Source organism: Hordeum vulgare, chromosome 4H, assembly GCF_904849725.1.
Source record: "Hordeum vulgare subsp. vulgare chromosome 4H, MorexV3_pseudomolecules_assembly, whole genome shotgun sequence".
Taxonomy (NCBI): Eukaryota; Viridiplantae; Streptophyta; class Magnoliopsida; order Poales; family Poaceae; genus Hordeum; species Hordeum vulgare.
Genome location: NC_058521.1, coordinates 84,003,244 through 84,017,185, shown reverse-complemented (window position 1 = coordinate 84,017,185; position 13,942 = coordinate 84,003,244).

Genomic DNA, 13,942 nt, shown 5'->3' with positions numbered 1-13,942 from the left:
AGTCCCAATAAACACCAACGGCAAGTTGAGTGTAGACCGTAACCCTGAATCGTACTCTTACTCGTCGAAGAAAAATATCTGCAACATAAGACGTTGCAGCCGTGTAGGTCAGCATATTGAATATGCCGGCAAGTCACATAAGAGAGGGGTGAAAAGTAATCATCTATACTATATGCATATATGGCAGGTGGGGCTATAAGTTTTTAGCGAGAAGCAAGTTTTCTCCTACATCAAGAGGGGGCTAAAAGTAAAATGTTACTACATTGTTGGTTGTTAACGAGATGGTTCCGCCAACCAGTTCTCGTACCCGAGTTGTCAATAATTACCCTCATCAAATATATTTAAAGGTGTTGAGAAATCCAGATAACTTCAGTTCCTTTCGCTCAAGTTGTCCATGACCGTGGACACAGCTAATCGATTAGGTTTGATTACTCTGCAGAGTTTTGCACACGTTCCCCACAAGATTCGATCGCCTCCGTGTATGTCCTCGCACTTCAGGGTGTTTGAAGACCGGATGATCAAAACATGGTCTTTCAACGGGTCCCTCTGAATCCCTGTCGGTGCCCATCCATTCCTACCGTTCGTCTACATCTGCTAGCACCGCCTGTCCAAAGTCGCCGCGTTGTCCAACCAAGCCAGAGCCCATAATGACTTGTGTCTGTGCAGGTAAGCCTTGGGTCTTGAAAATATCCGTCCCTCTCTTTGAGCCTGGGTGAAGCTTTCCGCAGGACGTCATGGCCGTCCCCAGCATCCCGGGCATCCACTGGGTTCCCCAGGGAGCCGATCAACCGTCCTTCACCCAGAGTTGCATTGCGTCCGAGGTCTTGAAAATCTTGTCTTATCCGGTCTTGATTATTTAATCAACCTCGCATCACTCGTGTTATGCACTCAACCGAAATCCCGTCTACTCAAGCATAGCAATATGAACTTTGTCATCCCGGGGCCAAGTATCGGGGTTGTTGTGTGCCTACCACATGATACTACAAACTATACTAAAATTTCCAAGTACCTACTCAGCATGCAATTGGGCATAGGATGGTAGAACTACGATGCATAAAACATAGGTGATAGTATGATCAAAGTGACTTGCCTGGCGATATTGACGAAGAAGAATTTCTCGAGAAAATAACTTGATAGACTACTCGTCACTCTCCGATGAAATCTATATAGCAAACATATCATTCACATAAGCACTCATACTAGCAATCAAAACAAAAGAGAGAGCGAATAGGAAACCGAAAGAAACTTCACTAAAGCTAGGAGTCTTCTACTACGTCAAACACTAAATAGTTTTTGTCTAACTGAAAATAATAACAAGGAACTAATATATAAGTTTAACTAAGATAAAATAAAGTATTTTTCACAAAACTTTTTGGAAGTATTCCCAAACGGGATTTGAAACAATGCGGAAACCAATTGCAAGTTACTAAGGAACTAGAATTGATTTCATGAAAACAAATAAAACTAAAATAAAAACTTGTTGCAAAACTACTGTTTAACTAACAGAAACTAAACATAATATTTCTGAAATAATAAAGAAAAATATTTTAAAACAAAAGTAGAAAAGGAATTAGCCGAAATCCTAAAAGAGGTGAAACAGAAATTGTTTCACATGAAAAAGTGAGCTAAGATACTCAAACAAATATGAAATTTTTACCACTGATAAATAAGATCACTAGTGATCAGTACCAAAAGGAATCAAATTAAAATCTATTTTTAAACTCCTGGAATTAGCAGAAAAAGGTTTAAACTAAATCTGATCTAACTTATATTTGAATATTTCAAACATAGACAAATTATATGTTTTTAAAAACTACAGGAAATTTGTGAGCTACTGGAAGAAGAATCAATGTCATTGGACTTCGGGATCAAAAGTTGTGGCCAAAACAAAACAAAAACTTTCTGTTTTTGCAATTTAGACAGAAAAACTGAAGTTGACTAGCTAACAAATAGGGGGTAGACGTGGCGTGCTACGATAGGCTGCGGGGTGTGCTTGTTGCAAGGTTAGGAGCAAACAGCCGAGGCTAACCACAACTTGCTGGCTAAAAGATTAAGTGAAATAAAAACCGCCGGTTTTTCTAATCTAAACCGAAGAGGTATTTTAAGATCTAATCTAACCATTGAATAAAGATCTAAGGGCTAAAACTAAAACAAAACAAAACAAGTAAAAAAAAGAAAGGAAGAGGAGCCTTACCGTGGTGGAGCTGCTCCCGTGGCTGATGGTGGCCGAGGTGGGAGGTGAAGGGGGTGAGCTCCGGTGGGTGGGGTAGGGGCCGGCGAGGGGAGTGGTGGAGGGAGGGGCGAAGGGTGGGGCGGCTCCAGGGAGGGGGTGGTGGCGAGGTGGAGGGAGGGCTGCAGGGGGGGGCGAGGTGAAAAGCTACTGGTGTGCTGCTGCTCGCTGGTTAACAGGGAGGGGAGGCGAGGTGGAGGGCGACGGGGTGGCAAGGGGGCGGCGGTGGAGGGGGCCGAAGTGGTGGGGAGAGGTGGCTGAAGGGTGGAGGTGGAGGAGGTGCAGGGAGGTGGCGAGGTGGAGGAGTTCTCTGGTGATGGGAGGAGTTCCGGGAGGTTTTCTGGTGACGACTCCGGCGAGGGGTGCACGAGCTAGAGGCGAGGAGATGCGGCGGTTTCAACGGAAATGGAACGAGGAGGACATGGGGCTTCTTATAGAGGCGACGAGAGAGGCTAGGAGGGAATGTGCTTCGCGAATCCCGGAGGTGGGGATCTCCTCTCCATGGAAGGAAACTTCCTGTGACGTGAGGGAGAGAGGAGGAAGAAGATGATCTTCTTGGGCCAGTGAAAGGAAAGTGTCTTAATTGGGCCAGTTCCTATTTCCTAATAAAGTGATTTCCTTTCCTATTTTCAAAACTAGGAAACTAAAACGATAAAAAGGAAATCAAATCAATTCGGAATAAAGAGTTTTTATATACTAAAATTATCAGAAAAATAAAATATAGACGATGGGCATTTTTCCACGGCAAAAATAAAAACTTGAGAAAAAATTATTTTCACAAAATTGCCTAAAATATTTATTTTCTTTTGCAAATAATTTTCAAATGACCCTCTAAGTTTGAGGGTTCAATTAACTTCCAAAATGCCCGTGGGTTCGAGGATCATGTTCCTCCGCTCTAGAATGTATTTCCCGGCATTTTGTTGCACGAAGAAAACGGATGGAAATGCAAAAGAATTCAATGCAAATATCTCCGCTCAAATTCTTTATAGTTGAAGAAGTCATGTCATCTTCTTGTTGGAATTATGCCCTAGAGGCAATAATAAATGTATAGTTATTATTATGATTCCTGTATCAAGATAATAGTTTATTATCCATGCTATAATTGTATTGAATGAAGACTCATTTACATGTGTGGATACATAGACAAAACACCGTCCCTAGCATGCCTCTAGTTGGCTAGCCAGTTGATCGATGATAGTCATTGTCTTCTGATTATGAACAAGGTGTTGTTGCTTGATAACTGGATCACGTCATTGGGAGAATCACGTGATGGACTAGACCCAAACTAATAGACGTAGCATGTTGATCGTGTCATTTTGTTGCTACTGTTTTCTGCGTGCCAAGTATTTATTCCTATGACCATGAGATCATATAACTCACTGACACCGGAGGAATGCTTTGTGTGTATCAAACGTCGCAACGTAACTGGGTGACTATAAAGATGCTCTATACGTATCTCCGAAGGTGTTAGTTGAGTTAGTATGGATGAAGACTAGGATTTGTCACTCCGTGTGACGGAGAGGTATCTCGGGGCCCACTCGGTAATACAACATCACACATAAGCCTTGCAAGCAATGTAACTTAGTGTAAGTTGCGGGATCTTGTATTACGGAACGAGTAAAGAGACTTGCCGGTAAACGAGATTGAAATAGGTATGCGGATACCGACGATCGAATCTCGGGCAAGTAACATACCGAAGGACAAAGGGAATGACATATGGGATTATACGAATCCTTGGCACTGAGGTTCAAACGATAAGATCTTCGTAGAATATGTAGGATCCAATATGGGAATCCACGTCCCGCTATTGGATATTGACCGAGGAGTCTCTCGGCTCATGTCTACATAGTTCTCGAACCCGCAGGGTCTGCACACTTAAGGTTCGACGTTGTTTTATGCGTATTTGAGTTATATGGTTGGTTACCGAATGTTGTTCGGAGTCCCGGATGAGATCACGGACGTCACGAGGGTTTCCGGAATGGTCCGGAAACGAAGATTGATATATAGGATGACCTCATTTGATTACGGGAAGGTTTTCGGAGTTACCGGGAATGTACCGGGAATGACGAATGGGTTCCGGGAGTTCACCGGGGGGGCAACCCACCCCGGGGAAGCCCATAGGCTTTGGGGAGACACGCCAGCCCTTACTGGGCTGGTGGGACAGCCCCAAGGGGGCCTATGCGCCAAGAAAAGGAAATCAAAGGAAAAGAAAAAAAAAGAGGGAGGAAGTGGGAAGGGAGGGGGACTCCTCCCACCAAACCAAGTCCAACTCGGTTTGGGGGGGAGTCCTCCCCCCTTGGCTCGGCCGACCCCTTGAGGGTCCCTTGGACCCCAAGGCAAGGTCTCGCTCCCTCCTCCTATATATATGGAGCTTTTAGGGCAGATTTGAGACGACTTTCTCACGGCTGCCCGACCACATACCTCCATAGTTTTTCCTCTAGATCGCGTTTCTGCGGAGCTCGGGCGGAGCCCTGCTGAGACAAGGTCATCACCAACCTCCGGAGCGCCGTCACGCTGCCGGAGAACTCTTCTACCTCTCCGTCTCTCTTGCTGGATCAAGAAGGCCGAGATCATCGTCGAGCTGTACGTGTGCTGAACGCGGAGGTGCCGTCCGTTCGGTACTAGATCGTGGGACTGATCGCGGGATTGTTCGCGGGGCGGATCGAGGGACGTGAGGACGTTCCACTACATCAACCGCGTTCTCTAACGCTTCTGTTGTACGATCTACAAGGGTACGTAGATCACTCATCCCCTCTCGTAGATGGACATCACCATGATAGGTCTTCGTGCGCGTAGGAAAATTTTTGTTTCCCATGCGACGTTCCCCAACAGTGGTATCAGAGCTAGGTTCATGCGTAGATGTCTTCTCGAGTAGAACACAAAAGTTTTTGTGGGCGGTGATGTGCGTTTTGCTGCCCTCCTTAGTCTTTTCTTGATTCCGCGGTATTGTTGGATTGAAGCGGCTTGGACCGACATTACTCGTACGCTTACGAGAGACTGGTTTCATCGTTACGAGTAACCCCCTTTGCTCAAAGATGACTGGCAAGTGACGGTTTCTCCAACTTTAGTTGAATCGGATTTGACCGAGGAGGTCCTTGGATGAGGTTAAATAGCAACTCATATATCTCCGTTGTGGTGTTTGCGTAAGTAAGATGCGATCCTACTAGATACCCTTGGTCACCACGTAAAACATGCAACAACAAAATTAGAGGACGTCTAACTTGTTTTTGCAGGGTATGATTGTGATGTGATATGGCCAACGATGTGATGTGATATATTGGATGTATGAGATGATCATGTTGTAATAGAAATATCGACTTGCACGTCGATGGTACGGCAACCGGCAGGAGCCATAGGGTTGTCTTTATACTAACATATGTGCTTGCAGATGCGTTTACTATTTTGCTAGGATGTAGCTTTAGTAGTAATAGCATAAGTAGCACGACAACCCCGATGGCAACACGTTGATGGATGATCATGGTGTGGCGCCGGTGACAAGAAGATCGTGCCGGTGCTTTGGTGATGGAGATCAAGAAGCACGTGATGATGGCCATATCATGTCACTTATGAATTGCATGTGATGTTAATCCTTTTATGCACCTTATTTTGCTTAGAACGACGGTAGCATTATGAGGTGATCTCTCACTAAAATTTCAAGACGAAATTGTGTTCTCCCCGACTGTGCACCGTTGCTACAGTTCGTCGTTTCGAGACACCACGTGATGATCGGGTGTGATAGACTCAACGTTCACATACAACGGGTGCAAAACAGTTGCGCACGCAGAAAACTCGGGTTAAGCTTGACGAGCCTAGCATGTGCAGACATGGCCTCGGAACACATGAGACCGAAAGGTCGATCATGAATCATATAGTTGATATGATTAGCATAGGGATGCTTACCACTGAAACTATACTGAACTCACGTGATGATCGGACTTGGGATAGTGTAAGTGGATCATGAACCACTCAAATGACTAGAGAGATGTACTTTTTGAGTGAGAGTTTAGCATATACTTTGATTAAGTTAAACTCTAAATTATCTTGAACATAGTCTAAGTCCACTTTGAATATATTTGTGTTGTAGATCATGGCTCACGCAAGTGTCATCCTGAATTTTAATACGTTCCTAGAGAAAGCTAAGTTGAAAGATGATGGAAGCAACTTTGTAGACTGGGCTCGTAATCTTAAGCTAATCTTACAAGCTGGGAAGAAGGATTATCTCCTTAATGCTGCGCTAGGAGATGAACCACCCGCTACGGCTGATCAGGATGTTAAGAACGCTTGGTTAGCGCGTAAGGAGGACTACTCAATAGTTCAATGTGCAGTCTTGTATGGCTTAGAACCGGGCCTTCAACGTCGCTTTGAGCGTCATGGAGCATTTGAGATGTTCCAGGAGTTGATGTTTATCTTTCAGAAGAACGCCCGGATCGAGAGGTATGAGACCTCCGATAAATTCTATGCTTGCAAGATGGAGGAAAACTCGTCTCTCAGTGAACATGTGCTCAAAATGTCTGGGTACTCAAACCGTCTAGGTGAACTAGGGATTGAACTCCCGCAAGAAGCTATCACTGACAGAATCCTTCAATCACTGCCGCCAAGCTATAAAGGCTTTGTGTTGAACTACAACATGCAAGGGATGAACAAGTCTCCCGGCGAGTTGTTTGCGATGCTGAAAGTCGCAGAGTCTGAACTCCGTAAAGAGCATCAAGTGTTGATGGTGAGCAAGACCACTAGTTTCAAGAGAAACGGCAAAGGCAAGAAGGGCAATTCTAAGAAGAGCGGCAAGCCTGTTGCCAATCCATCGAAGAAACCCAAGGCTGGACCTAAGCCTGAAACAGAGTGCTTCTATTGCAAGGGTATGGGTCACTGGAAGCGCAATTGCCCCAAGTATCTGGCAGATAAGAAGGCGGGCAAAGAAAAATCAGGTATATTTGATATACATGTTATTGATGTGTACTTAACCGGTTCTCGTAGTAGTGCCTGGGTATTCGATACCGGTTCTGTTGCTCACATTTGCAACTCGAAGCAGGAACTGCGGAATAGACGAAGGCTGGCAAAAGACGAAGTGACGATGCGCGTAGGAAACGGTTCCAATGTTGATGCAATCGCCGTCGGCACAGTGTCACTTCAGCTACCATCGGGATTAGTGATGAACTTAAATCATTGTTATTTAGTGCCTGCGTTGAGCATGAACATTATATCTGGATCTTGTTTATTGCGAGACGGTTACTCTTTTAAGTCTGAGAATAATGGTTGTTCTATTTCTATGAGTAACATCTTTTATGGTCATGCACCGAATGTGAGAGGATTGTTCATATTGAATCTTGATAGCGATACGCATATACATAACATTGAGACCAAAAGAGTTAGAGTGAACAATGATAGCGCCATATTTTTGTGGCACTGCCGCTTGGGTCATATTGGTGTAAAGCGCACGAAGAAACTCCATGCTGATGGACTTTTGGAGTCACTTGACTTTGATTCACTTGACACGTGCGAACCATGCCTCATGGGCAAGATGACTAAGACTCCGTTCTCCGGAACAATGGAGCGTGCAAGTGACTTGTTGGAAATCATACATACCGATGTGTGTGGTCCAATGAGCGTGGAGGCACGCGGCGGATATCGTTATTTCCTCACCTTCACTAACGATTTAAGTAGATATGGTTATGTCTACTTGATGAAGCACAAGTCTGAGACATTTGAAAAGTTCAAGCAATTTCAGAGTGAAGTGGAAAATCATCATAACAAGAAGATCAAGTTCCTACGGTCTGATCGTGGGGGTGAATATCTGAATTTCGAGTTTGGTACTCACTTAAGACAATGTGGAATTGTTTCGCAGTTAACACCGCCTGGAACACCACAACGTAATGGTGTGTCCGAACGTTGAAATCGTACTTTGTTAGAGATGGTGCGATCTATGATGTCTCTTACTGATTTGTCGTTATCATTTTGGGGTTATGCATTAGAAACAGCTGCATTCACTTTAAATAGGGCACCATCGAAATCCGTTGAGACGACACCATACGAACTATGGTATGGCAAAAGGCCAAAGTTGTCGTTTCTTAAAGTTTGGGGATGTGATGCTTATGTCAAAAAGCTTCAGCCTGAAAAGCTGGAACCCAAAGCGGAAAGGTGCGTCTTCATAGGTTACCCAAAAGAGACAGTTGGGTACACCTTCTATCTCAAATCCGAGGGCAAAGTGTTTGTTGCTAAGAACGGAACTTTTCTCGAGAAGGAGTTTCTCTCGAGAGAATTGAGTGGGAGGAAGATAGAACTTGACGAGGTTGTCGAACCTCTCATCCCTCTGGATGGTGGCGCAGGGCAAGGGGAAACCTCTGTCATTGCGACGCCGGTTGAGGAGGAAGTTAATGATGATGATCATGAAACTCCAGTTCAAGTTTCTGTTGAACCACGCAGGTCGACGAGATGACGCGCTGCTCCAGAGTGGTACGGTAATCCCGTCTTATCAATCATGTTGTTAGACAACAATGAACCTGCAAATTATGAAGAAGCAATGGTGGGCCCAGATTCCAACAAATGGCTAGAAGCCATGAAATCCGAGATAGGATCCATGTGTGAGAACAAAGTGTGGACTTTGGAGATACTGCCTGAGGGCCGCAAGGCTATTCAGAACAAATGGATCTTTAAGAAGAAGACGGACGCTGACGGTAATGTGACCGTTTATAAAGCTCGATTTGTGGCAAAGGGTTTTTCACAAGTTCCAGGAGTTGACTATGATGAGACCTTCTCACCCGCAGCGATGCTTAAGTCCGTCAGAATCATGTTTGGCAATAGCTGCATTTTTCGATTATGAAATTTGGCAGATGGATGTCAAAACGGCGTTCCTTAACGGTTTTCTTAAGGAAGAGTTGTATATGATGCAACCCGAAGGTTTTGTCGATCCTAAAAATGCTGACAAGGTGTGCAAGCTCCAGCGATCCATTTATGGACTGGTGCAAGCATCTCGGAGTTGGAACAAACGCTTTGATGAGGTGATCAAAGCATTTGGGTTTATACAAGTGGTTGGAGAATCTTGTATTTACAAGAAAGTGAGTGGGAGCTCTGCGGCGTTTCTAATATTATATGTGGATGACATATTACTGATTGGAAACAACGTAGAGCTTTTGAAGAGCATAAAAGGTTACTTGAATAAAAGTTTCTCTATGAAGGACCTAGGAGAAGCTGCTTACATTCTAGGCATTAAGATCTATAGGGATAGATCAAAACGCCTGATAGGACTTTCACAAAGCACATACCTTGATAAAGTTTTGAAGAGGTTCAAAATGGAACAGTCCAAGAAAGGGTTCTTGCCAGTGTTACAAGGTACGAGATTGAGTAAGACTCAGTGCCCAGCAACTGATGAAGATAGAGAGCATATGCGCTCTGTCCCTTATGCTTCAGCCATAGGTTCTATCATGTATGCAATGCTGTGCACTAGACCGGATGTTAGCCTGGCCATAAGTATGGCAGGTAGGTTCCAGAGTAATCCAGGAGTGGATCACTGGACAGCGGTCAAGAATATCCTGAAGTACCTGAAAAGGACTAAGGAGATGTTTCTCGTGTATGGAGGTGACAAAGAGCTCGCCGTAAAAGGTTACGTCGATGCAAGCTTTGACACAGATCCGGACGACTCTAAGTCGCAAACCGGATACGTATTTATTCTTAATGGGGGTGCAGTAAGCTGGTGCAGTTCCAAGCAAAGCGTCGTAGCAGATTCTACATGTGAAGCAGAGTACATGGATGCCTCGGAGGCGGCTAAGGAGGGTGTCTGGATGAAGCAGTTCATGACGGATCTTGGAGTGGTGCCAAGTGCACTGGATCCAATAACCTTGTTCTGTGACAACACTGGTGCCATTGCCTTAGCAAAGGAACCACGGTTTCACAAGAAGACCAGACACATCAAACGACGCTTCAACCTCATCCGCGACTACGTCGAGGAAGAGGACGTAAATATATGCAAGGTGCACACAGATCTGAATGTAGCAGACCCGCTGACTAAACCTCTTCCACGGCCAAAACATGATCGACACCAGAACTGTATGGGTGTTAGATTTATTACAATGTAATTCACATGGTGACGTGAGGGCTAGATTATTGACTCTAGTGCAAGTGGGAGACTGTTGGAATTATGCCCTAGAGGCAATAATAAATGTATAGTTATTATTATGATTCCTGTATCAAGATAATAGTTTATTATCCATGCTATAATTGTATTGAATGAAGACTCATTTACATGTGTGGATACATAGACAAAACACCGTCCCTAGCATGCCTCTAGTTGGCTAGCCAGTTGATCGATGATAGTCAGTGTCTTCTGATTATGAACAAGGTGTTGTTGCTTGATAACTGGATCACGTCATTGGGAGAATCACGTGATGGACTAGACCCAAACTAATAGACGTAGCATGTTGATCGTGTCATTTTGTTGCTACTGTTTTCTGCGTGTCAAGTATTTATTCCTATGACCATGAGATCATATAACTCACTGACACCGGAGGAATGCTTTGTGTGTATCAAACGCCGCAACGTAACTGGGTGACTATAAAGATGCTCTACAGGTATCTCCGAAGGTGTTAGTTGAGTTAGTATGGATCAAGACTGGGATTTGTCACTCCGTGTGACGGAGAGGTATCTCGGGGCCCACTCGGTAATACAACATCACACATAAGCCTTGCAAGCAATGTAACTTAGTGTAAGTTGCGGGATCTTGTATTACGGAACGAGTAAAGAGACTTGCCGGTAAACGAGATTGAAATAGGTATGCGGATACCGACGATCGAATCTCGGGCAAGTAACATACTGAAGGACAAAGGGAATGACATACGGGATTATACGAATCCTTGGCACTAAGGTTCAAACGATAAGATCTTCATAGAATATGTAGGATCCAATATGGGCATCCAGGTCCCGCTATTGGATATTGACCGAGGAGTCTCTCGGGTCATGTCTACATAGTTCTCGAACCCGCAGGGTCTGCACACTTAAGGTTCGACATTGTTTTATGCGTATTTGAGTTATATGGTTGGTTACCGAATGTTGTTCGGAGTCCCGGATGAGATCACGGACGTCACGAGGGTTTCCGGAATGGTCCGGAAACGAACATTGATATATAGGATGACCTCATTTGATTACCGGAAGGTTTTCGGAGTTACCGGGAATGTACCGGGAATGACGAATGGGTTCCGGGAGTTCACCGGGGGGGCAACCCACCCCGGGGAAGCCCATAGGCTTTGGGGAGACACGCCAGCCCTTAGTGGGCTGGTGGGACAGCCCCAAGGGGGCCTATGCGCCAAGAAAAGGAAATCAAAGGAAAAGAAAAAAAAGAGAGGCAGGAAGTGGGAAGGGAGGGGGACTCCTCCCACCAAACCAAGTCCAACTCGGTTTGGGGGGGAGTCCTCCCCCCTTAGCTCGGCCGACCCCTTGAGGGTCCCTTGGACCCCAAGGCAAGGTCCCCCTCCCTCCTCCTATATATATGGAGCTTTTAAGGAAGATTTGAGACGACTTTCTCACGGCTGCCCGACCACATACCTCCATAGTTTTTCCTCTGGATCGCGTTTCTGCGGAGCTCGGGCGGAGCCCTGCTGAGACAAGGTCATCACCAACCTCCGGAGCGCCGTCACGCTGCCGGAGAACTCTTCTACCTCTCCGTCTCTCTTGCTGGATCAAGAAGGCCGAGATCATCGTCGAGCTGTACGTGTGCTGAACGCGGAGGTGTCGTCCGTTCGGTACTAGATCGTGGGACTGATCGCGGGATTGTTCGCGGGGCGGATCGAGGGACGTGAGGACGTTACACTACATCAACCGCGTTCTCTAACGCTTCTGCTGTACGATCTACAAGGGTACGTAGATCACTCATCCCCTCTCATAGATGGACATCACCATGATAGGTCTTCGTGCGTGTAGGAAAATTTTTGTTTCCCATGCGACGTTCCCCAACACTTCTCTCCTTGCTTCTAAAAGATTGAATTTGAATTTCACCGGAGAAGGGGAAAGTCATTTTATTCCCTCTCATTCAAAAGTTTTGAGAAGTTTCAAATTTCACACAAGTTTCAGTCACTTAGCAAACAAACAAACAATCATTCTAATAATTATATTAACATTCCAAAATTTATAATTTTGGGATGTTACATGTCTGTAAGTTTTTCAATTCGTTGTCTACATATAACTTGTTTGGTTATTTCAATTCATTGTCTATATATAACTTGTACTCTATTATGCAGAATGAAGATTCTGGATTGTAAAAGGAAGAACATCCTAAATATTGGGTTTGTTGACCTAGATAAAGTACATACAGTGACGCTAACTGATAAACCCAAGGAGATGGAGGAAAACCTTCTAAGGTTTCTAACAGATCAAAATTTCTATGACCACATACTGTTTCCATACAACTTCAGGTGAGGGTCTTTACTCTGTTGTGTCCATTCACTTATAGGTGTAATTGATAAGTTACTGACATATATATATATATACATGTGCAGCTTCCATTGGATTCCGTTGGACATTCAAATTGATAAGGGAAGAGTTGATGCCTTTGACCCATTATCGAAACCCTTGGAACAGTTCCAAAGCCTGCAGGACATGCTCCAAGGGTAATTTCAATCATTCTTGCGCTCTATCGGTCTCTTTCGATGATTTTCAGATATATCAATTAATGAAAAACTTAGCAAATCATTATCCTTGTCGGGCAGGGTTTGGAAGCAGTTCAAGTGCGTGACTCCCGGTAACTTTCCTGAGAAGCTGACCTTTAGAGCGGCTCAGGTAAGTAGTAGTATGATATACTTCTATTTTCAATACATTTATGATAATAGATTATTATTTTTATTATATATATTCTATTCTCGTAAAGTGCGACCAACAGCCACGGGGAACGCATCTATGCGGATACTATGTTTGCGAGACCATTCGCACGTTTACCTCTGAGCACAAGGATCACAGATTCGACGTAAGCAATGAACATTCACACCTCTATTTTTACCCATCATTCTTTGTTATCATGATTGATATTCATATTCATCTCCTCTTCTTATATAGTGCACGGCCATGAGGACGAAGGTCCTACCAGAGCAACGCGCGATTGCTGTGGCAGAGGAGCTTGCGACCTTTCTGAGGACGGAAGCTATAGATAACAAAGGACGATTTAGTGTAGCTAGGGGCCATTACTGATGTTCGTCCATGTAATCGAATAGACGGGCTCTAGTCCCGATAATTCAGATCTCCATATAATTGTATATATATGCTCGCTTGTAAGATAAGTTAATCTTATATATATATGCATAATTATTTCTATTTAAATTATATGAAAACTAATTCCCGAACACCAAATGAGGCATCACGTTAATCTCCCGAACACCTAAACCCTAAAACCCTAAAACCCAAAAATAATTTCATTCAAAAAAACCCCCAAAAATAAGCAAAATCTGAAACTCTTTAGTCCCGGTCCGTGTAACGAACCGAGACTAAAGGTCCTGCCCCTGGGGCGCTACGAGGCGCCCACGTGGAGCACCTTTAGTCCCGGCTTGTAACAGGGCCGGGACTAAAGGTTAGGCCTTTAGTCCCGCCCCTTTAGTCCCGGTTGGTGAACCGGGACTAAATCCCCTTACGGGCCGGGGCTAAAGGCCCCGTCCCCACTAGTGTGTCTTGAGATGTGTTGAGTCAATGTGCAACATCAGTTCCACGACGACTAGTGGCGACCGGGGGCGTCGTGTGGAG